Source organism: Sus scrofa, chromosome 17 (assembly GCF_054392235.1).
Source record: "Sus scrofa isolate SSC_HxYL_T2T_F1_AM1 chromosome 17, Sscrofa_HxYL_maternal_Yorkshire_Landrace_v2.0, whole genome shotgun sequence".
NCBI lineage: Eukaryota > Metazoa > Chordata > Mammalia > Artiodactyla > Suidae > Sus > Sus scrofa.
Genome location: NC_139399.1, coordinates 32595473 through 32620329, shown reverse-complemented (window position 1 = coordinate 32620329; position 24857 = coordinate 32595473). Strand labels below are relative to the sequence as shown.

Genomic DNA, 24857 nt, shown 5'->3' with positions numbered 1-24857 from the left:
AAGTATTTATGAAAAGTGCTTCAAAGGAAGGAGAGATGGGTTAGCTCTAAAGTTCTTAGAGTTTTTGAGGGTTAGGTCAAATATCCATTGAGAGACAAGCATTTGGCTAATGTCACACAAGGCACATCTCTGTCTAGAGATTAATCTCTGTACCGCTCATCCCCCCATTACTGTGAGCAAATCGCTTAAACTATCTGAATCTTGGTTTTTGTGTCTATGAAATGGGTATTATAATATGACTTTCCTTGTCTACCTCTGAGGGATGTTGGGAGAATAGTTTGAGATGAGTGGTGTACATAGAAGCATTTCGAAAACTACAGAATGCAACAGAAGTATAAGGGGGTAGTAATGTTATTGTTATAATTGCTGATGGACAGTGAACCCACAGCGTGACTTCAGAGGTCGAGGACTATGTGGGGCAATACAGGAGCCACTATTGGGTATTTGCATTTAAATTAATTAAGGTTAAATACAAATTTAAAAATTTGTTCCTCCAACACCCTTGCCACATTTGAAGTGTTCAATAACTATGTCTGGTTAGAAGCTACTGTATTGGTCAATGCAGAGAATACTTCCATTACTGCAGAAAGTTCTGCTGGACAGAGCTGGTCTAGAAATAAATGACTAAAATTTTATATCTTGAATATGGTGATACTATGTGAGATGAGGCATTTCTGTATAATAGCAGGAAGGTAGCAGTTACCCCAAACTGGCCATCACTCAAGTTGAGGTGGTCATGATTGCTGTCCACCATATATTTTGGTTCTTTTTCTCTTCTGGGTACCCATGAGCATTGCACGTCCTAGAGTCCTTGGAGTTTACTGGCAACCACAACCAATTCTAGGCAATAAGCTGTAAGCACAAGTGATGTATGTCACTCCTGGTTGAGCATTTAATAATTGATGGAAAACCATCTGTGGCTCACGCTCTCTCTCTCTCTCTCTGCTCTTCTATAATTACTAGAAACTTACCAGATAATGGCTGTTGATCATCCTGGGTCCTAGAGGGAGATCAAACACACAGAGACAGAGTTCAGTTCCCAGCTGACCCTTGATGGACACATTGGAGGAGCCTTTGCTTGTGTAAAGCCACTGAGATTTGGGGACTGGTTGTTATCTTGGCATAGCCTAGCCTATCCTGACTGATACATTAATCTTAAGGTAAGAAGAAAAAGAGACGCGATGGACCGGGTCTCTGATCTTAGTTATTCTCTAGCCTGGGCCATTCACCAAAACACACAGAGACACACTCACACACCCTCAGACCCAAATGCACATGTAATTAAAAACAGAACAACAACTACAAAAACTAAGACACAGCACAGCCGCACCTACCCACAAATGCATGCAAGCTGCACTGTCTCATTTCCTTGCCAAGAGAAGATTCAGAGCCACGTGTAACCCATTTACCACAGCCTGATTTTAGAAACAGCGTATCATGTTCCCATTTTCTTTTATGAGGCTCTGGATATTACCATGTCATGAGGCCTAGAGTTTATGTAACTTGAACCCAAGTTTTCTGGGGTGGGGCCATCCCCCAGGATATACCTCTAGGCTGGGTCTTTGCAACTGTCAAATAGAGGAAGTGAGAATGCTTGCTGATGAGGTAATTTCCCTTCCCTAAGGAAAAGTGCAGTGTGTGGAGTTAATAACAGAAAGTACTTAGTTTTTGAAGAATGGAAGGGAATATATTGGTACAAATTATTCATGTTCTGCTGCCTGATCCCAAAGCAAAGATTCCATTTAAGATGCCAGGCAGCAATTTAGCTTTTGAAACACACTGCATATTATACTAAAGAGGTGCCATTGGGAAAACTTTGTGAAGAAACTGCAGAAATCTTATCTTTCTATGCAAATATATTGAAGCATCCCCATGGACGAGTATACAACACTCTACCTTATGCTTTTATTCCTATTCGTCAACACCACTCAGCCCCACGTCTGCCTGCTGGTCCCACCCTACCTCCTCCTTCCACCCAAGTCTCTAAAGCATGGAGCCTGTTTGCAGGATTATTTGCTGTCGCAGCTCTCTAGTATCTACAAGGAAAAGGAAGATGCCTACTTTGAGTGCTCCATGGCAAGCTCTTCCCTCACGTTAGCTTGTTACCCTTCACAAGGACTCTGAGAAGTAGGGTGATCACCATTTTTCACACGAGAAACCCAAGGCCTGGAGATATTGCCTAACATGTTTGCAGTGGACCCACAATTCATATACACCAGCTGACCTCCAGGCCAGAGGCTCCTTATAGCAAGCAGCTGTTCCCTTGTGCCTGGCTCTCTCTGCAGAAACAAACCAGCCCACACGCAGAAAGGCTGGAGTGCTGACACTCCTGGGAGCAGCCCCTGTCCCTGGTGGAAAGATGTTGGTGGATAAATTCCCCAGCTTCCTCTCTTCTGTGTGGGATGGCACTGAGGCGTGCTCTGCGCAGCCTCCCAGGCGCTCCGCAGCAGGAATGAGATGCAGGTGCCCACAGGAGTAAATGAACGTACCTTGTAAGAGATGCCCTGCCTGTCCCTGCCTCGCCTCCCCACTCCTCTACCAGCGCCTCCTAGAATCACCTCCCAAGTTAACTACTTACCTCAGACCTTTTTCTGAGTCTGCTTTCAGAAAGAACCCAATGTCAGACAATGTCCAAATCAAATAATTAGATGCTAAAGCCAAGAGTCACATTTGTTTGACTCACTGTTTTCTACATCAAGGAGGAGAGAGAATTTTTCCAGTGGTCTCTTGTCTCCACTCCAGGCCCTTGTGGTAGACACTGAACCGGCCACAGAGATGAAAGATTAGAGCAGGGAGTTGCCATCCTCACTCGTGATCCCTGTGCTCCCCGGGACCTGACTCGATCCTTCCGAAGACAGGAGCCCCTCAAGAAAGCTGCCTCACAAAGACTTCTTGGCCCTTGAGCATCTGGAGAAGTGAATAGCACGACAGCAGATACTCTTCCTGAGAGTGCAAAAAGAGGTTGGAGGGGAGGTTTCTGGAAACTCAGAACATGACTCATGTATTAACAGCCAGAGTAGTAGTTATGGAGGAGAAGTTCTACTGTGCCCTTACCACTTGCAGCCTAGTTGTAGCGTGGCCAGTAATGCCGCCAACAGTGGCGAATCCCTTTGCCCACTCTGGTCATGGGCTATGAACCCAGTTACCTATGCTTGAAAACACTGCAAGGACGATGTTCCCTTATCTACCAATCACAGCAAAAGCCAATTCTGGAAGGAGGCATTACCCAAACCATTAAAGAATGATTACCTTTCACCGTAGCTTTACTGTTGAGGCCTCACCCAATTTAATCTGACAAGTCCACACCATTTGAGAAAGGGATCACCATGACTGCCTTCACAGACAACAGGACTCATCAGGAGATCAGAGTCGAGGGTCTAGCCACTGAAGAAGGGAGCATTGCCTGGCCCAGCGTAGTGCGCACTTAGTAAATACACACGCAGGAAACTGAGTCACGGCTTTCCTTTAAGTCTGATAAGATGCATGCACTAAGGTTAAGTGATCTCGTTTTTGAAAAAGAGAGACAAAAGGAGGACATGTTGAGAAACAGCCAGAAGAATGTCAGTTCACAGATAGATGACTGCTGCCTTGATAGCCTTGAGATTTTAGCTTTCCACAGCTACCCTTTGTCTTCGCATTTTAAAAAATGGCTTATTGGCATCATAATAAAAATGGCTTGTGCCATGTTAAGAGCATTTAAGTAGATCTTAAAAGTTTACATCACTAAAAAAATTTGTAGCAATGAAAGGTGATGGATGTTAACCAGACTGATTGTGGTGATCATTTCACAGTATATACAAACACGGAGTCTTTATGTCGTCCACCTGAAACGAACATAAAGTTATATGTCATTTATATCTAAATTTTTAAAAAATGGCTTGTGCCATTTCAAGAGGCTCCCTTGGGCCAGAGATGGGACCATCTGAGCACTAATAAAGATTACGGCATATGATGGAACAAATTTGTTTCAATACATGAGTTCATAATCATTTTAAAAAATTAATTGGAAACCATTGAAGGACGGAAGTGAACCAACACACCGTTTTGAAAACTGGTAAATAAAGACTATGAATCAATTTTTTAAAAGGTATTGAACAATCTTGGGCCCCGCAAAAAAAAAAAAAAAAAAGTAATAGAAACCTCAGTTAAATAGAGTTGCATGACCATAAGGGGGAGCTCTCACACCCTGCAATGATGGCAGAGCCCAGCAGGAAGAAAGACCTCTTCTTTCTCTGGCAAGAATTCAGCCAGTGAAAAATCCCAGGCTCTATGTTTACTGCAGACCTCCCAACTTCCTTGTCCCCTCTATAAAAACGTTCTCCTTCCCTTGCTGTCTGGAGATTTGCATGTGGCTCGCCATGGTTACAGAGCTTGAGTCACAATTCTCTGCTGATGCTGAATAGACCCAACTTTGCTGGAGGAATGCCTGGCAGTCTATTTGCTTCATGTCAGCAGCTCAACACCGTGCCCTAAGGGAGGTCCAGCTCCTGGCCAGTGACCTCTCAGGAGTGTGGGGGAGGTGTTCTTTCTACTGAAATAATCCTCTCTGCCATGTGCTTTTCCTTCCCTTCCACGTGTCTGAAAGCATGTACAAGCCCAGGAGTCCTTGTGCTTCGAAGTAAAAGACTTTTCCTGCAGCCTCCCAGGCCTCCCCTCAGTCTCAAAAGGCTGACTCAAGAGTTAATCATGAGGGAGTCCCCATTGTGGCTCAGCGGTTAATGAATCTGACTACCATCCATGAGGACACAGGTTCGATCCTGGGCCTTGCTTAGTGGGTTAAGGGTCCAGGATTGTCATGAGTTGTGGTGTAGGTCATGGACGCGGCTTGGATTTGGTGTGGCTGTGGCTGTGGCTGTGGCCAGCAGCTATAGCTCTGATTCGACTCCTAGCCTGCGAACCTCCATATGCCGTGGGTGCAGCCCTAAAAAGACAAAAAAATAAATAAATAGAGTTAATGATTAGAAAATATCGTTACAGCTAAGAACTAACTAAAACAGTCTCCATGGTATGTGCCTGCTTTGGCCCACTAACTTATTACTAAGGTTTACTTTCTAGTTAGAGTTACATTTTACCTAGTCTCTGGCTTTTCACAAATGATCTCTTCCTTACTTCCTTGCTTTCTTTTACTAATGGTTACTTTCTAGTTATATTGCGCCTAGCATTTTCTTTTGTAATTGGAACACTCCCTAACTCCTCTTCCCTGTAGGCAATCTTCTTTCCAGAGAAAAGGTCAAGGAACAATAACCCCAAAGACAACCAGAAACTATCACCAGACAGACTGATGCTGGACTTGATGACTCTGAAATGATCTATGGAGGGAGAATAATATAGACACCTTAATCAGCATTGCCATGAGCTGTGGTGTAGGTTGCAGATGTGACTCAGATCCTAAGTTGCTGTGGCTGTGGCATAGGCTGGCAGCTAAGGCTCTGATTCAACCCCTAGCCTGGGAACCTCCATATGCTGCAGGTTCGGCACTAAATAGACAAAAGACTATATATATATTTATATATCCCTAATCAGGAACCCTGTCTTCTGAGCTAATCCAATAAAACCCCTTGCTATCCCCTCTCAGGACAGGACATAGTTTTGAGGGGTCAGCCTGCTGTGTCCTCCTGTGCCTGACAAAGCAATAAAGCTGTTTTTCCTCTTCATCCCAAACACCGTCTCCGAGACTTAATTGGTGCCTTTCTACAGAAACTGGGTTCCGTTACCTGTCCTCAGCCCATGCTGTTTCCAGACAAACACTCCATTGTTCACAGGCCAGTTCCAAGACTTTACTTGAATTTGTGGGGAAGTGGTGGCAGAAGTTAGCACCAAAAATAAAGTTGAATAACAGGCGTCTCCATTTGAATTTGACCACATCCACTCCTTGGATAACGTCTTCCGTTTTGGTAGCGCTCACTGTCTAGAAATGGCTGAATCCATGCCATCCATGTGGCTAGGGTCTCCCCTTCTTTTAGCTCCTTTCAAATATCCTTCAAAATCCCTCTCCCAGGCACCGGAAGCCCCTACCAGCCTCTTCAAACTTTCTTTCTTCCTCTTTCTTTCTTTCTTTCTTTCTTCCTCTTTCTTTCTTTCTCTTCCTTCCTTCCTTTTTCTTTCTTTCTTTCTTTCCTTCTTTCTCTTTCTTTCTTTCTTTCTCTTCCTTCCTTCCTTTTTCTTTCTTTCTTTCTTTCTCTTCCTTCCTTCCTTTTTCTTTCTTTCTTTCTTTCTTTCTTTCTTTCTTTCTTTCTTTCTTTCTTTCTTTCTTTCCTTCTCTTTCTTTCTTTCTTTCTTTCCTTCTTTCTCTTTCTTTCTTTCTTTCCTTCCTTCCTTCTTTCTTTTTCTCTCTTTCTTTCTTTCTTTCCCTTCCTTCCTTCCTTCCTTCCCTCCTTTCTTTGCCATGCTTGCAGCATATGGAAGTTCCCAGGCCAGGGATTGAATCTCAGCCACAGCTGCAGTCTACACCACGATAGCTGAAGCAGCACCATATCCTTTAAGCCAGGCTGGGAATTGAACTTGCACCTCCGCAGCAACCTGAGCCACTGCAGTCAGATTCTCAACCCGCTGTGCTACAGCAGGAACTCCCAGATTTTCTTAAGGTTTTTATCCTAAGGCAAACAAGTTAACCCTTCCTTGATTAAATCTCTCCCCATTCAGATTATGCCCTGGAGAACTTGACATACATAGAATCAAATATGCCCATTTAAATTGCTTTTCTTAAACAAAAGACGTTTTCCCACTAATTAGAATTCTGGCTTCCTATGGGTCTGACTCAAACTCCAGTCAGATTTCTTTTTTCAATTTTCTTATTATAATGAAAAGTCTCTGAAAATTTTAAAGGCTTAATTTCAAGGACTTGTTGGTGCTATTAATCAAAGATGAATTATGTATACATTTCAAACAAACTCTGTTCATTAGCCTGCCAGTTATTTTTTATTTTGTGTGGTCTGTTTCTCCCACAGGCTCCAGCCATCAGCTACCTTTCATCCAAAGTGCAGGCCTTTCAGCCTTGTTCATTGTAGTATTACTCTATGACCTTCGAAAAAAACAGACTGTTGCTTTGTTTGGGGGAAAAAAAATCTAATTACAGTAGTTAAATGAACTGGAATTAATTAAGTTGTGGATACTTGACATTTATAGTTAATTAGTCATATCTATCATAAAAAAGAAAAATTGGGCATTTCATCTCTCTGTTTTATCAACCATGCTGACAATGCATACTGTTTCCAGAAACGGGGTTGTGGGCTGTGGGCAGAGATCAACACTCACAGCCTATTTGACCCAGAAGAAAACACAGGACGCTATTGAATTATGGCTAGAAATTTCATAGCTGGAGAGAGTCCTCTGGAAAAGAATCATGGGCTTTTGCATTATCAGAGATGGACCTTGGTGATAGCCTGATTTGGAGGCCTCTGCCCAGAAAACTTGCTAAATTGAGGAAAGGGGAGTTGTCTTCAGTGCTTGCTGTCTCCAGTGCTTGCTCTCCTCAGCAATCCCCCACTTTTCTTTTTCTTTCTTGCTTGCTTTCTTTCTCTCTCTCTCTCTCTCTCTTTTTCTTTCTTTCTCCCTCCCTTCCTTCCTTCCTTTCTTTCTTTCTTTTCCCTTCCTTCTTTCCTCCCTCCCTCCCTTTCTTTTCTTTCTTTTTTTTTTTTTGGCTTTTTAGGGCTGAACCCAGGCAAATGGAAGTTCCCAGTCTTGGGGTCAAATTGGAGCTACAGCTGCTGGTCTACACTACAGCCACAGCAATGCGACATCTGAGCCACATCTGCAACCTACACCACAGTTCATGGCAACACCAGATCCCTGACCCACTGAGCAAGGCCAGGGGTCAAACCCATATCCTCATGGATCCTAGTTGGGTTCGTTAACCACTGAGCCACGACGGGAACTCCAGCCCCCCACTTTTCATTCCATCCCCCTGTATCCAAGATGAACATCAGCCACCTCTGACCAGGAGATGAGTTTCTGGGAGCCCATGTGAGCTTTGCAGAAGGTACCCAAGGTCCATGATCCTTCAGCTCTCCTTTTCCACTCCCTGCAGGTGGATTAGATTATCTATGAGAGAGTGAGTTTATAGTGTCATCACGCACATGTTAGTTCACAGAAGAGGAGAGAAACATGAAAAGACAAGGGATTTCTGCTTTATTTCTGGGACCCCATAAATAAGCTTTGAGCTGCCTTCTGGGAAGGCTGGGACGCTTCATATTTCCATCAGCAATGTATGAGCTGATGCTTCTCCCCAGAGTTATATTGATGTTATAACTCGTTTTTACAGTTTTTCAATCTGATGGATGTAAAGTCATGCTTCGTTGTTAGGTTAAGTTGTGTTTCCCTGATGACTGGTGAATTTAGTATTCTCTCATGTGTGCGTTGACCATTTGACAGCACTTATTGAAGTCTAAATTGTATATTCTTGACATGTCAGTTCCATTCCAGGAAATAGAAAAATCCAAAGAAATAACACCATCATATGTAAATACTTATAACTGCATCATTCATAACTAAAAACTGGACATTGATCAATGTCAATTAACAGAGAAGAGGCTGGCTAAATGATGATACATCTATACCATGAAATAGTATGTGAACATGTAAAAAGAACAAATTATGACATGTAAGGATTACTGTGTAGTGTTATTGAATCAGTAAAGTTAGAAGCAGAAAATAGGAGTTCCTGTTGTGGCTCAGCAGGTTAAGAACCTGACTAATATCCATGAACATGTAGGTTTAATCCCTGACCTTGCTTAGTGTGTTAAAGATCCAATGTTGCTGCAAGCACAAACACAGATCCCGTGTTGCTATGGCTGTGGTGTAGGCTGGCAGCTGAAGCTCCAATTCGACCCCTTTGATCCTTAGCCCAGGAGCTTCCATTTGCTGCAGGTGCAGCCCTAAAAAGAAAAAAAAAAAAAAAGGCAGCAGAAAATAGGTACAGTATCATCTCCTTGGGAGACAGTAGTACCATCCTTGGACCAGGCAACATGCTGCCTTGCCCTGGGCCTTGTACTTTAGAAGCCTTGCTCTGGCCCTTTTCCAGAGTGGGTGTGTGCAGGGCATAGGGAATATGTCCACCCAGAGACTTTGTGTCCCCATTCAGACCCTGGGATCCTCTGTGTGAACTTTTTTCTTGGTCTTTCCTCTCAAGGGTCACCATGATAAGTTATGGGCCCAAAGGGTGACTTTCGCAGAGGGTCTGTATGGGGGCTTAACCTTGCAGGCCAGGTGTATTGGTATCAGCTCCCTTGTTGTGCAGGATAGAATCAGGGGTAGAAAATAAAGGAGGCAGACCACAGGCTGAGAGCTGTCATCTATATTTTTGCCCCCGTCCTACAACCATGAAAGGGAGGCCACCCACAGACATGTCCAATGACCAGGACACCCCAGGTGATTATGGCTGGGGAGTGATTTAATGCTGCCACCCAGGAAGTGCCCAGCCCGGCCCAAAGGTAAGATTCTTTTTCTGTCCAGTGTTTGGTCAGAAGAGATTGTGCCCAGCAGAGAGCCTTGCACACTGAGAGGATGCAGGCCCCAGCTAACAGCCATCCCTCCAGAGACAGAGCAGACACAGAGCTGTCAGCATCTGCAGACGTAGTCCTTCCTGGTGCTTCCGGCACAGACCCAACACAGCACAAAGAGGATGTTCAGGGGCAGACCAGACCTGGGAGACCAGGAAAATCCATGAGAAAGTCCAGGTCAGTCCTAGAGTGTGGCCCTTACACGCCCTGATTAAAGACTGGGGCTGCATATCAGAACCCATGGAAGCATCTTTCTGTTCAGTGACATGTTCGTTGGCCCAAAGCATGGCACAGATTTGTCAGTCCAAACTGTAGATCCTTGTCCCAGAGAAGCTCTGTATGTGAGTTTACACATGGACACCTGGATGACGTGGTTCCTACACAAAGGTAAGAGTCAAGATGTTAACCAAGAAAATCCAGATAAAGAACATCCTTCCCAGACTTTGTTTAACGAGATCTTTTTCTTTCTGGATTTATTAGGCTCCACATAAAAACCTATTATATTTCCAGGGAGAAAGATACTCAAGATTGTGTGTCTTACCCAAATGCTTCACACGTTTATTTGGGCTTACAGATGTTGAAAGTATTTAAAATTATTATATAATCATGACATGTCTTAGTTGGAATGAAGCTTTTAGTTCAATATTTTTCAAAGTTGTTTTTTTTTTATTAGACTCAATTTACTCAAAGCAGAAACAAAACAGATCAAAGCCGAGTTGATTGACCTGAGTTAGAGCCGAGTATTTCTGTCTCTGCACACTGGCCCCCCTGCCCCCGCGCCCCTCTCCATGGAAGCTTTTAGGGTGAGGGGCGCACAAGTGTCATCACTAAATCCCTTGACTTCTTTGAGCCAAGTCTAAATACCACTGATCAAGTTCCTCCTTCTTATTTTAGCCAGAGAAGTATTCTTAAGAGATTAACCCTTGGAAGGAAGTAAAGACGTATTATCATTCAAAGTATCTAAAATATTAGGATTTGAATATAATCATAGCACTTTATGAGAACTATAGGCCAGGCACTGTGCTAGGCATCCTACCTCTGGTACCTCATGGAACCCTCTTAACAACCCTAGGAGACTGATATTAATATTATCTCCATTTTCAGTTGAGGAAACTGAGGCTTCCAGATCCAGCAAGTGGAAAAACCTGAGTTCAGATCTCTGGACCCTGATGCCAGAATCTTCACCTCCACTCTTTTTTCTTCTTTTTTCTGTTTTTTTTTTTTTTTTTTTTTTAGGGCCGAACCTGCAACTTATGGAAGTTCCCGGGCTAGGGGTCAAATTGGAGCTGGAGCTGCCGGCCTATACCACAGTCACAGCAATGCGAGATATAAACTCCGTCTGAGACCTACACCACAGCTCATGGCAACACCGGTTCCTTAACCCACTGAGGGATCAAACCCACATCCTCTTGGATACCAGTCAGGTTCTTAACCCACTGAACCACAAAGGGAACCCCTCACCTCCACACTTTACAGGGTTTCCTAATTGTGGCAGCACTGTCATTAGGAACCAGGTCATTCTTTGGTTCAACCAGACCTGTCCTGTGCATTGTAGGATGTTGAGCAGCAACCCTAGCAGCCTCACTCTACCTTCTTAATGCTGGGAGTGCCTCTCAGTCAGGGTGATCGAAAATGTCTCCAGACTTTACCAAATGTTCTCTGAAGGTCAGAATCATCCCCAGTTGGAAAACACTGGTCAAAAGATAGGCTAAGTCTTCTAAAATTGTTTTATGGCATGCCATCTTCTCAGGGCTACCCAAATGAATGTATAACAAGAGCCAATTAGGAGTTCCTGCTGTGGCACAGCAGGTAAAGCATCTGGTGGTGTCTCTGCAGCAGCTTGGGTCTCTGCTGAGGTACAGGTCTGATCCCTGGCCCGGGGAAATTCCATATGCCTTGGGTGCAGCTGAAGAATAAAATGAAAACAAAAACCAAGGAGTGCCTGTCATGGCTCATTGGAAAGGAATCTGACTAGTATCCATGAGGACACAGGTTTGATCCCTGGCCTCGCTCAGTGGGTTAAGGATCTGGCATTACCGTGAGCTGTGGTGTAGGTTGCAGATGCGGCTCGTATCCCAAGTTGCTGTGGCTCTGGTGTAGGCTGGTGGCTACAGCTCTCTCTGATTTGACCCCTAGCCTGGGAACTTCCATATGCCTTGGGTGCAGCCCTAAAAAGACCGAAAAAAACCAAAACATAAAACAAACAAGAGCCAGTTAAATAGCTGCTAGCAGGCTCCATGCAAGAGTCACACTGGATATTTCCCCTTTGGGGCTGTCACTGTGTTGCTTCATAGGTGCTGGCCCAACTGTCTCATCCATAAGAATTTCTTTTGGCCAAATTATATCCAATAGGGGGCAGTTCCATATATGGGGAGCCTGGAGATGATTCAGTGTTGGTGTCCATTTTATAAGAACAGAATATAAACTTCAGTGAACGAAGAATTAGGTGCAGAGCCTTGGAAGTGCTCATATAAGTGACGCCCCTCTGAGTTGAAGCCTGATTGCTTTCCGTGGATCCGCCTCTGCACACAGGCAAGGTCTCAGACGTCTGCCTGTTTCATTCACCCAGAGGAAGACTCTGATGAGTGTAGCCATTTCACATTCTTCCCGCTCAGGGAGCCTAAGGATTTTCTCATTTATGATGCCCTCACTCTATCAGAGTGATGGAAGCTTCCTTCTGGCACCAAGATTTATGTGATCGAGTCCAAAAATATGCTATTCAAATCATGGAAGGAATTGTCTTGCTTAGTAGCAATTTAATACAGCTGGTGGAAATAAAACGGAGTAAATACTTGAGAAAGTGAGTTTCTTTCCATAGATGAAAATCATACTGCAGGTCTTGAAGTGGCCAAGTTTCTGACTGTTAAAAAGAATTACATTTGGCTACCCTGCTCATACAGTGTCCTGGAGAAATTCCTAATCAATAACCTTTCCCTTGCTTTATGAAGCACAGAAAGTGATGGGGTGGAAAAATCAACTTGATAAACTTCAGCAATAATTTAATTTGCCTTCCTTAAAATTTCTCACTCAGCCAGCCAGGGTAAAAAAAAAATGTGGTAAAACCATTAGGGGAAAGAGTGGAATTGTGGTAACAGAGAAACGCAGCCTGTCTCATAATGTCAACCTCGTGTCATTGAGGCAGTTCATACTTCATCTGGGGGTGGGAGGAGAGGTGGCAGATTGCTGTAGAACCCCCTCTTCCCCCAGCAGGTCCCACTACACTTTCCAGTTAAAAACGACAAGCCACACCCTCCTTCTGTCCTCTGCTGCTCATCAGGCCCCATTCTCCTTCCACTTCTGCTCTGGGAAAAAAGATGAAAGCATCGAGCTGCAGGATCGTGACAATCAAGAAATCCATCTCCATCCTCCCCCTGTCCCTCTGTGTCCCCTGAGACTGACCCAGATAGAAGCTAAATCAAGGCTGGTTTCTAAAAGCTTGCAGAGCGCCCTTGAAGAGATCCCTTGGTGCCACGTAACCTTAGAGGGTGGATCCCTTTACCAGCCAGGGCATCTGTCCCCCAGCTGCTGGGCAGTTTGGCCAATAATGCTGTGCACAGCTGTGCCCTCCCCAGGAGAGCAGTTTTGCGGGGGCTAATGTAACAAAGTGTTGCAGACCAGGTGGCTTAAGCAACAGCAGTTTATCTCTTCACAGTTCTGGAGGCCAGAGCTCCAAGTTCAAGGGTTGCCGAATTGGTTTCATCCTGAGGTCTCTCTTCCTGGCTTGGAGGTGGTCATCCTCTTCCGGCACCTTCCATGGTCTTCCCTAATGACGTCATTTTAACTATCTCTTTAAAGACCCTGTCTCTGGAGTTCCCACTGTGGCTTAGCAGAAACGAATCCAACTAGTATCCATGAGGATGCAGATTTGATCCCTGACCTCGCTCATTGGGCTAAGGATCCGGCATTGCTGTGAGCTGTAGTGTAAGTCACAGACGTGGCTCGGATCTGGTTTTGCTGTGGCTGTGGTGTAGGTCCATAGCTGCAGCTCCAATGGGACCCCTAGCCTGGGAACTTCCATATGCATGGGTGCATCTCTAAAAAGACAAAAAAAAAAAAAAAAAAGAGAGAGAGAGAGAGACCTTATCTCCAAATAGAGTCACTTTCTGAGGCACTGAGGATTAGGACTTCAACATACGAGTTTGGGAGAGACAAAATTCAGCCCATAACAAAGGGGCACCTTAGCAACCCAGTCCCTAGCTGCCCACAGCCAGTGGCTGATACAGAGTTCAAAAGCCTAGCCCTCTTGCCTCAAGGTCAGACCAGCTCTGGGCTGGATCTGTGCTCCTGAGCTCATGGTGAGGTCAGGCTGAGGCTCGGCTGCACCTGAAACCACGTCCTTGCTTAGCTTTTATTCTCTGCCCTCTCCAGCTCCCTTCACCTTCTCTCTTCTGACAAATTCTTCCCAACAAATCACTTGCACAGGAATATCCATCTCAATCTCTGCTTCTAGAGACCCTTAGAAGCATGTACTTTTAGAACTGATCAGAATCTTAGAACCCAGGAGACCCAGTTTCTAGCCTTGGTCCAGCTTGCCATTTACCTTTGGGCAACCAGAGCATCATTTTCCTCACCTATGAAATGATGGTAGTGATCAGGTCATCCCTAAACCTCCTGCCAGCTCCTACAGCAAGGACCTACTAGCCAGGCCAGAATCCCCATATTTCTTTGGTAACAAAGGCATCCACTGCAAAGCTTACCTCCATAAAACTGGAGTCCTTAGCTGCCACCAAGCGCCTATTCTGATATTAACTTCTCCTATTTTAAGTGGTTAAGTAAGAGAAATAAGGATCTACATAAAAGTTGCCATCAAGGTTGCTGCCAGAGAGCCCCCCCAGAACCTTCCCCATCTTGACTTTAGATAGGATCACTGAATATACCCAAATCTGTACCTGGCAAAAGAATCCCTTAAAAACCATTAGTTGCTGGAATTCCTGTTGTGGCGCAGTGGTTAACGAATCCGACTAGGAACCATGAGGTTGTGGGTTCGATCCCTGGTCTTGCTCAGTGGGTTAAGGATCCGGCGTTGCCATGAGCTGTGGTGTAGGTCGCAGATGCGGCTTGGATCCCACGTTGCTGTGTCTCTGGTGTAGGCTGGCGGCTGCAGCTCTGATTCGACCCCTAGCCTGGGAGCCTCCATATGCTGTGGGTGCAGCCCTAGAAAAGACAAAAAAAGACAAAACACACACACACACACACACACACACACAAAACCATTAGATTGCCAAGTAAGAATAGCAAGGAACATTTGTCAGTCAATCCATTAAACTAGTTCCTTTTCCCATCTGACTCTGAAACAAATCACCAAGGCCACTAGATGAAGTTTCATATTTTATCAAAGCTAAAAAGTTATTAATAACATCCTATTCCTTTATACACCACTCTAGAAAAAAACCCACCAATTCCAACTCAGACATGATGCATTCGTATCAGTTAGAATTTTTATCCTAATGAAGGAGATTTTCTTGATCCCTATTGAATTTTTTAGCCCAATTATATGAATTAGATTCATTTAAGCATTTCAAAAAATCATCTATCACTGGCACTTTAGAAAAGCAAAGTATACCAAAAAAATTATTTAAAATACTTCTAAAACTTCTTCACTTTTTGGAGTTTAATTCCAAGCCACTTTCAACTCCATTTTGCCAATGACTATGTTATCTTTTTCGCCAAAAGACTGGGGGATGAGGCACTTCTTAAAATGCATGCACCACGATTTTCTTCCAAGCCACTGACACCGTTCTATAAGGTTTAAAAATTTTTTGTAAATTTTTAATTATGGAGAATTTTGAATATATGCAAAAGCAACAGAGTAACCAACTATGGTTCATGTATCCATTACCCACCATCCACCCACTTTCACACCTTTATCTGCTTTCTCCTCTCTTGTATAATTTTGAAACAAATGTCTTGACATGTCATTTCCTATGACACATCATTCTGACACGTGTCTGAAATAGTGTTCATCCATAAATCTTTTAGTGTGTATCTTTAAATGATAGAATTACTTTTAACATAAACGTAATACCTCTTCAACATCAAAGGAAACAATTCTTTAATATCATCAAATATCCAGGCAATGTTCAAATTTCCAACTATCTCATGAATGTCATGACCTTTCTTTAAACTTTTTTTTTATTTAACTAAGATTCAGGGAGTTCCCATGGTGGCACAGCGGAAACAAATCTGACTAGGAACCATGAGGTTGCGGGTTTGATCCCTGGCCTTGCTCAGTGGGTTAAGGATCCGGCGTTGCCATGAGCTGTGGTGTAGGTTGCCGACTCGGCTCAGATCCCACATTACTGCGGCTGTGGCATAGGCCGGCAGCTGTAGCTCCAGTTAGACCCCTGGCCTAGGAACCTCCATATGCTGAGGGTGCGGCCCTAAAAAGAAAAAAAGACAAAAGACAAAAAAATACAAAATTTAAAAAAAAAAACATTAAGATTCAAATTACATTTTCTTGTGGTAGTTTTTTCGGTATGTCTTTTTTTTTCTTTTAAACTTCAGGCTTTCCTTCATTCCCTCTTTTTTCCCCTTAAAATTTATTTCTGAAGAAATTGGGTTGTTTGCCCATGCAGAGTTTGTCACCACCTGATTTTTGTTGATTTCATCCCTGTGGTGTAATTTAAAATATTCTTTTGTCCCTTGTATTTACCGCAAATTGTTTTTTTGATCTAAAAGCTCAATCACAGATAGGTCTGGATGTTTTGCAGGAACACTTGCTAGATGGTGCTGGATTCTTCCATCAAGAAGCACATAATATCTGGTTGTCTCTTCTTGTGATGTTAGCAGCCACTGATGTTTAATGCCAGGATCCATTAGTTCATTAGAAGCTGCGAAAAGGTGATATTTCAATCCTATAATCCCTCTTCAGCTAATAGCTGAAAGTTTCTATAAAGAGAAACTTTCTCTCACTTACCAATTTTGCAAGTCTTCATGCTCCCAGGCACTGATGGCCATTTCGCCACCACTGCCTGGCCATGGGCCATGGAAACAGAGTCATCAGCCTGCATTTAGGGGTATGAAAATAACTGTCTCTTTAAGTACTGGGATTACACTTGTCACTGAGAGGTCTCACATAGAGGGCGGAGTGGGGTGGGAATGTGTGCTACACACCTCCTAACTCAAGCTCCCTTCCAGAGCTCTGTTTGTGTGTGTGTGTGTGTGTGTGTGTGCGCGATGTGTCAAGTTGAACTCATATAAGTTACATGCAAATATGGTATAAAGTATTATTTACTGCACTGTATTATAGTGGTTAGCTCTGTGTACAATATATTTCTCTGTCCTTAGATTATGCACACATTTATATAATCTGAATCAGCCTTGAAGTCCTCAAAGCCAAGAGTCTTGCAAAAGCAATTTGCCTTGAATCCCACCCTCCCATCTGCCACTCTCACCTCCCTGTTAGAGCAGGCGCTAGTACTGTTCTCTCCAAATCCTCCCTCACCCCCATTCTCACCTCCCTTTAGGTCAGAGTAGGCCCTGGGAGTGTTCTCCCAACCACAGGCAAACAAGAACCCTGCACCATGACATCCGGCTCTCGTGGTTGAGGATCTCTTCCATGTTGTATCCTAGGCACTATTTCCGTGGGCCCACGTGTCTCAAACAATCCAAGCTAAGTAAATTATTACCTCATTTTACACATAAGAAAACTGAAGGTAAGAGATGTAAGGTAGCTTATGTATGGTAAAATCTTTCAAACTGAGGATAGGGTTAATTTTTTCCTTTAGGTTCCAGACATCCTCTCTAGTATCCCTATTTTGTGTGTAAAATTTTTAAATGAAGGAAAACAGACAAGTTCAAAAATTGTAAGTGCACAGCCCAGTGAAGTTTTACCAAATGAACCCACCCATGTTCTTAGAAACCAGGTCAAGAAAGAGAACATCAGAAGCCCCATCATGTCCTTCCAGTTACCACCTCACCTATCGGCAACCACTATCCAAACTTCTAATGGAAGACGTTACTTTTATCAATTTTTGAACTTTAAACTTTATATAAATAGAATCATACTTTTTTGCTTTTTAGGGCTACACCCGTGGCATGTGAAAGTTCCCAGGCTAGGGGTCGAATCGGAGTGTCAGCTACCAGCCTACACCACAGCCTCAGCAATGCAGGATCCTTAACCGACCGAGCGAGGCCAGGGATCGAATCCAAATCCTCATGGATCCTGGTCGGGTTTGTTAATCACTGAGCCACGAAGGAAAATCCCGATATAAATGGAATGATACTGAATGTACTCTTTTGTGTCTGACTTCTTTCACACATTAGGAGATTCATCAAGCCAGGAACTACATTTGGAAAGTGGATCCAGGCTCCTGGGTATCTCTGTTTTTCAAAACAAAGATTCATATGGAGAGATGCAATGTGACAAAGGAGTACTTTTTCCCCACTTCTCCTTTACAGAAAAGATTTCTTCAGCACAAGAAAAGAAAATCGAGCCCCTGGAGTAAAAATTCGGAAGAACAAGATAGGGGAAAGAGGGGCTATAAAAGAGGAATAAAAAAGTGACTATGGGAGTTCCTGTTGTGGCGCAGCGTCCATGAGGTTGTGGGTTTGATCCCTAGCCTTGGTCAGTGGGTTAAGGATCTGGCATTGCTGTGAGCTGTGGTGTAGGCTGGCAGCAACAGCTCCAATTAGACCCCTAGCCTGGGGACCTCCATATGCCATGGGTGCGGCCCTAAAAAGACAAAAGACAAAAACAAAAAAAAACCAAAAAGTGACTATGAAAGAACCGAGAAACATGATCATATTATGATGAAACGTGTCCACTTCTCTCTTCCTCTGAATTTAAAAAATAGAGGAGTTCCCCCTCAAGGCTCTGCAGAAATGAATCTGACTAGAATCTGATACTTTTCTGGGACCGGCAGTATCAGCATCCCCAGGAAACTTGATATAAATGCGGACCCATGGCCCTGCCTTAGAATTACTGAGCCAGAATCTACATGTTTTAGCAAGATCCACTGGTGATTGTTGTGTGCATTAAAGTTTGGAGAAGCATTCCTCTAACATTCTCTTTGTGGATAGGTTAGCTACAAGCTTCTCAATTCTGGTTGTGTATTTGAACCACCTCGGCAACTTTAAGACATGCAGATGCTTGTGTCCCAACCTCTTAGTCTCTAATTTTATTGTTATAGCTGCAGATGAATTAGAATCACCTGGCTACACATTAGGCTCACTTGATCTGAATTACATCAGAATCTCTGGGAGTGAGCTTAGCCCCAGACCCAGTATGTGGCCATGTTCCACAAACCCTCCATGTATTGTAGTGAGGGCTGAAAGGAACCTTTGCGATGGGGCTGTTTTCCAGTTGTGTATTTCTGTATTACAAAACCCCCAAACTCAGTCGCTTAAAGCAACAACACATAATCACTTAGCTCATGAATCTGCAATTCCGGCAGGGCTCAGCAAGGACAGCTCATCTCTGGTTTACTAAACATCAACTGGGACAGCCCAGCAGGGGGCCACAGGTTTCGGTTCTAAGAGGGCATGCTAACACGGCTATCAAGGTGTTTCTCTCTGTTGGTTGGGAACTCAGACAGGGCTTTGTACTGGAAGGCTGGGTTACTTTCCATGTGGTCCTGTCCATAGGCTTCTTGAGCTTCCTCGCAGCATGGCAGCTGGGTTCTTAGGGTGAGTGGTCCATAAAAGAACCAGCTAGAAGCTCTACTGTCTTTTATAACTTAGCCTCAGAAGTCATATTGCATTGCTTCTGCCCTAATCACAAGAGTCAAGGGGAGCAGGTGAATGGGACGAACATAAAAATCATCTTATTCCGCACATGAAATGCAAGGTAGTGTGACTGCTGTCTTTGAAAAATAGAACTGGCCACAGGCCGCCTAGAACATGTCTATTCGATGCTGAAACAATCAGTGGCAAAGCTGTCCTATCAGCGTGATCACTAAGATGATAATCTTCTAACATCTAGGAGCAAATGAAGCCTGGGGCCAGTGTCTAGAGGCTTGCTTTCAAGTGTAATTTATTAATAAAAAATTTGAGATATAGAAACAGATCAGGAGGAGTTCCTAAAGGGCTCAGCTGAAACAGATCTGACTAGTATCCATGAGGACACAGATTTGTTCCCTGGCCTTGCTCAGTGGGTCAAGGATCCGGCATTGCCTTGAGCTGTGGAGTAGGTTGCAGATGTGGCTCAGATCCCAAGTTGCTGTGGCTGTGGCATAGGCCTGCAGCTTCAGCTCCAGCTCCAGTTCAGTCCCTAGCATGGTAACCTCCATATGCCAAGAGTATAGCCCTAAAAAGACAAAAAAAAAAAAAAGAAAGAAAGAAAAAAAAAGTAACGGATCAGGAGATGGTCTTCATTAAGGAGAGAGTTTGCTACTCATGGGTCCCGGGGGAGGTGGCGTGCCATGTCATAGGGAACTGCACAAGGAAACGAGGTTAGTCACAGGCAGAGAGAGGACAGCTGTGGCCAAGGGCCTTTACTGTGGTTTCCACAGGAAGGACTGGGCGTGCAAGTTTAGAATGGGCTGATTTGAATCATTTCAGTGTGCTCTGGGACACAGGCTGTCCTTTGTCCAGCACCTGGCGGGGGTGTGGGGGTGGGGGATCAGGGCAGATGGAGAGTAGCTCAGAGTGTGAGATCCTGATGAAGGAGGCAGGGAGATGTGGGCCCTGGAGTGGTTTGATTTGCATCTCAAAAGCATGTTCTGCTCCAGGGTGCCTTGTTTACCTTCTGGATAGAGGAAATGGCTAATTCTTCAAGGATCAGCAAGACCCCAGATATCAAACCATCAGGAGAAAAAAAAAAGACATGGTTAATGAAATAATCCAGTAGGATCCATATCCTTCCTGGTTGGGTTTTGGGGTTTTTTTTCGGGGGGAAGGGGCATCTCACGGTAACAACGCTCATTGGGCTGCCTTTTCATGGTCTAATAGCCAACATTCTTCTTTGTATTAGACAGTGAGGGACATCTGTTGGCAAAACTGCATTCTGTAGAATCTAGGCAGATGATTTGGGTTCTGGCAGTAGAGAGGATTAAATGCTATCACAAGGGTGCAGAGGTACACAAGAAAATATGCACATACCATGTACAACATGACAATTAGTTATAGTTAACACTACAGTTTGATATAGTATAAGAAAGTTGTTAAGAGTAGCTCAAGAATGATTCTTTTCTTTTTGTTTATCTATATGAGATGATGGATGTAAACTAATGTTAATTAAATGGTAACCATTTCACAATGTATATAAATCAAATGTATATAAATCAAACAATTGTTCTGTATAAATTTAAGGGGTTTTTTTGTTTTGTTTTGTTTTGTCTTTTTTGCCTTTTCTAGGGCCACTCCCACGGCATATGGAGGTTCCCAGGCTAGGGGTCGAATTGGAGCTGTAGCTGCCGGCCTACACCAGAGTCACAGCAACGCAGGATCCGAGCCAAGTCTGAACTACACCACAGCTCGTGGCAATGCCAGATCCTTAACCCACTGAGCAAGGCCAGGGACCGAACCCGAAACCTCATGGTTCCTAGTTGGATTCGTTAACCACTGCGCCACAACAGGAACTCCAAGTTTAAGGTGTTTTTAAACTTAAACGCTATACCATGAGGTTGTGGGTTTGATCCCTGGCCTTGCTCAGTGGGTTAAAGATCCATTGTTGCTGTGAGCTGTGGTGTAGGTCACAGATGCAGCTCGGAACTGATATTGCTGTGGCTGTGGCGTAGGCTGGCAACTACAGCTCTGATTAGACCCCTAGCCTGGGGACCTCCATATGGCACGAGTGTGGTCCTAAAAAGCACATACACACAAAAATGTAAATTGTATAAGTTTAAGGTGTTTTTTAGAAAAACTTTTTCCTCTTTAAATTGATGTATGTCAATTATTTCTCAATAAAACTCGGGGGAAACTATACGTAATCCCCTTATAAAAGATTAACTAGGAAGCGAAGGAAATTCTCTGTTTATAGAGAATCTATTGGCTATCTCCTTTAAGGGGCCCCACTGGGCCTGGCCAAGGAGAAGTCTGATAGGACTAAAGCCTGTCTTTTCTAGAATTTTCTCTCTGAGTCTTTTCCAGAATCTCACCTCAATAAGGCTGTCAGCAGGAAAGCCTCTCCGTGTGGCCTGGGCTCCCACTCAGCATGGCAGCTGGGTTCAAAGAATAAGAGCCCAAGAGCAAGCATTCTAAGAAGCACAAAGCAGAAGCTTCCTGGAACAGGACCCACATCACTTTGTCCCATTCAACTAGTGAGGCCAGCCCAGATTCTAGGAGAGCAGAAAAAAAAAAAAAAGTCCACCCTCAAAAGTGAGTGACGAGGAATCTGTCATCATCTTTCATCTTCCACACAAGGTAAAGCAAGTAGAAGAGAAAGCATCTCCTTTAGATCCTGAAAGTTCCAGAAATGGAGGGAAAATGGGATTAGCTCCTATCAGGCCACAGGGTGATGCTAATGTTATCCTTTTCCTCCGCTTGGAAAGGGAGCATTTTGCTGTTTATCCTTAATACATAATTTGGCCAGGATGTGCAGAAGTGTGTGTCGTTTTTCATTAATCACATTTGGAACTCTGTGAGCCCTTTTCGCTGCAAACCAAGTCTTTTGTCAAATGAGCAAAGTTTTCAATTATGTGAGTGATTAACTCCCTTCCATCTGTCCCGTCTACTCCATCTGGAAAGCCTGTTAGTCTCACTTAGCTCTCCGAGACCTGGCCTCTGAATCTTTTTCTTTTTTCTCCCTCATGGTTTCTATTTCTGTATTATTCTTTCTGTTTTGAGAGTGATTTTTTTGGTTTGTGCTTCATCTTCCCAGCTGCTAATTCACTTGTCAGCAGTGACCATTGCCTTCTATTTGTCTGTTCATTGCGGTGGAGGGTGGGAGGGGTGGGGATGGACATCTCAGCAATAGTTTTTTTTTTTAATCTCCAAATTGTGCATATTTAACACGTGTCCATGGAGATTTCCACTTCCGTGTGGCACTTATGAAAACCAGATGAGTAGGCATCCCCTCCCCTTTTTTTTTGTTTTCATTTTTTTTCGGCTCTATTGAGACATAATTGGCGTACAACATTGTGCAACTTTAAGGTGTAAAACGTGACATGACATTCGATATATTGATATATTACAAATGAATAGCACCAGCTGCCACCCAGCCACTACACCTCCTTGTCACACAATTACTGTTTCTTTTTCCTGGTAGGAACATTTAAAGACTGCTCTGCGGGGAAACGAATCTGACCAGGAACCATGAGTTTGCGGGTTCGGTCCCTGGCCTCGCTCAGTGGGTTAAGGATCTGGCATTGCTGTGAGCTGTGGTGTAGGTTGCCGACGCAGCTCAGGTCCTGTGTTGCTGTGGCTCTGGCATAGGTCGGCAGCTATAGCTCCAATTCGATCCCTAGCCTGGGAAACTCCACATGCCAAGGGTGCATCCCTAAAAAAAAAAAAAACTGCTCTCTTGGAGTTCACATTGTGGCTTAGCAGGTTAAGAACCCAGCTAGTATCTATGAGGATGTGGGTTTGATCCTTGGTCTTGAACAATGGATTAAGGATCTGGCTGCCACAAGTTGTGCTGTAGGTCACAGATGCGGCTCAGATCCAGCATTGCCACGGTTGTGGCATAGGCCTGCAGCTGCAGCTCTGATTCAGCCCCTAGCCTGGGAACTTCCATATGCCATGGATGTGGCCCTAAAAAGAAAAAAAAAAGAGAAGTTCCCCTTGTGGCTCAGCAGTTAATGAATCTGACTAGCATCCGTGGGGATGCGGGTTCAATCCCTGACCTCACTCAGTGGATTAAGGATCTGGTGTTGCCGTGAGCTGTGGTGTAGGTCACAGATGAGGCTTGGATCCTGTGTTGCTGTGGCTGTGGCACAGGCCAGAAGCTACAGCTCTGACTGGACCCCTAGCTTGGGAACCTCCATATGTCCCAGGTGGGGCCCTAAAAAGCAAAAAAGAAAGAAAGAGAGAGAGAGAGAGAGAGAGAGAAGAAAGAAAGAAAGAAAGAAAGAAAGAAAGAAAGAAAGAAAGAAAGAAAGAAAGAGAGAGAAAGAAAGAAAAGAATTACTCTCTTAGCAACATTCAGGTGTCTAGCACAGGGTTATTAGCCATAATCACCATGAGGGCATCTCCTCCTTTTGCCAGTTTTAGGACACACCCTTCAACACTAATTGCACCCTCTGAAAATGGTTTTTAGTATAGTTAACATAAGTCATTAATGATTTAATATAAAATATAATCTTTTCAAGTTGTATATGTTTGGTAAGAACACAACAGGTATCCTCCCACATAAGGGATACTATACCGCCTCCTCAAGAAAGGGAACATTATAATATTTTACTAGAGATGCAAAATTATAAAACGTAAGATGACCAAAATTATCATAGCCATGTTCCTCAGAGATTAATCTGGCGGGGGCGGTTCTTACATCTCAGTCTCTGCCTGTAAGTATTTGCCTGAACAAATGATCTGTTAATTTGTGGAGTTGCCAAGGATAAAAAGGGAAAGTGTATGTGGGGTGAATGACTAAAATAGTAGCAATCTCTGACGTGGGGCCTGGTCTCAAAATGTGAGCTGGGCCAATGGCAGCAATACCTGGGAACTTTTTAGAAACGCTGAATTGGGAGTTTCGCTTGTGGTGCAGAGGGTTAAGGCTCCAGTGTTGTCACTGCAATGGCTCAGGTTGCTGCTATGGTGTAGGTTGGATCCTGAGCCTGGGAAGTTCCACATGTCCAGCAATTAGACATGTCTTAACAAGTCTCCGAGGGGAATATGAAGCATGCACAAGCTGGAGAATCAGTGCTCTAATCTTTAGTGTAATCATATGAGAGTAGGATTGCCACTCAAAGACCAGGAAGCTGAGCTGGTAGCAATGGTCACGCTTGTACCCACTTCCTTCTCTATCCTCAGTACCCCAGGTCTCCACCATGCTCATCAAACATCCCCCAGTTCATCCTTCCACACCCTTGGACAACCACTTAACTCACACTTGACATTGTGTAAAACTCATTTTTAAAAAACTATCCATTTAGGGAGTTCCTGTTGTGGCTCAGCAGAAACAAACCCAGCTAGTATCTATGAGGATGCGGGTTTGATCCCTAGCCCCGCTCAGTGGGTTAAGGATCTGGCATTGCCATGATGTGGTGGTGTAGGTCACAGACACATCTTAATCTGGCTGAGGCATAAGCCAGCAGCTGCAGCTCTGATTCAACCCCTAGCTTGGGAACTTCCATACGCTGCACCTGTGGCCGTTAAAAAAAATTATCCATTTAGACACATTTTCTTCCTCTCTAAAGCCAATTATGGCCATTCGTTTTCATAAACATTTACACATTTATTGTAGATAACTAAATGTATTATTCATTACTAATTATTTTTATTTCCTCTGTGGTATATCTAAGATCTCTTATTTGGCACAGT

The 24857-nt window shown here is 43.9% G+C and overlaps 1 long non-coding RNA gene across 3 annotated transcripts in view; it reads left to right on the top strand.

The window, feature by feature from the left end:
• The window catches only part of LOC102159962 (uncharacterized), a 170279-nt gene that overhangs the window by 48030 nt on the left and 97392 nt on the right, over nucleotides 1-24857 (top strand). The window contains exon 7 of one of the 3 annotated variants that reach the window (XR_014832838.1): nucleotides 964-3234. The exons of 1 other annotated variant lie outside the window; for it this stretch is intronic. This is a non-coding gene — a long non-coding RNA (uncharacterized LOC102159962). Of the gene's footprint in view, nucleotides 1-963; nucleotides 3235-24857 lie in introns of those variants that run through there. One more of the 3 variants, XR_014832842.1, reaches the window with a different exon arrangement.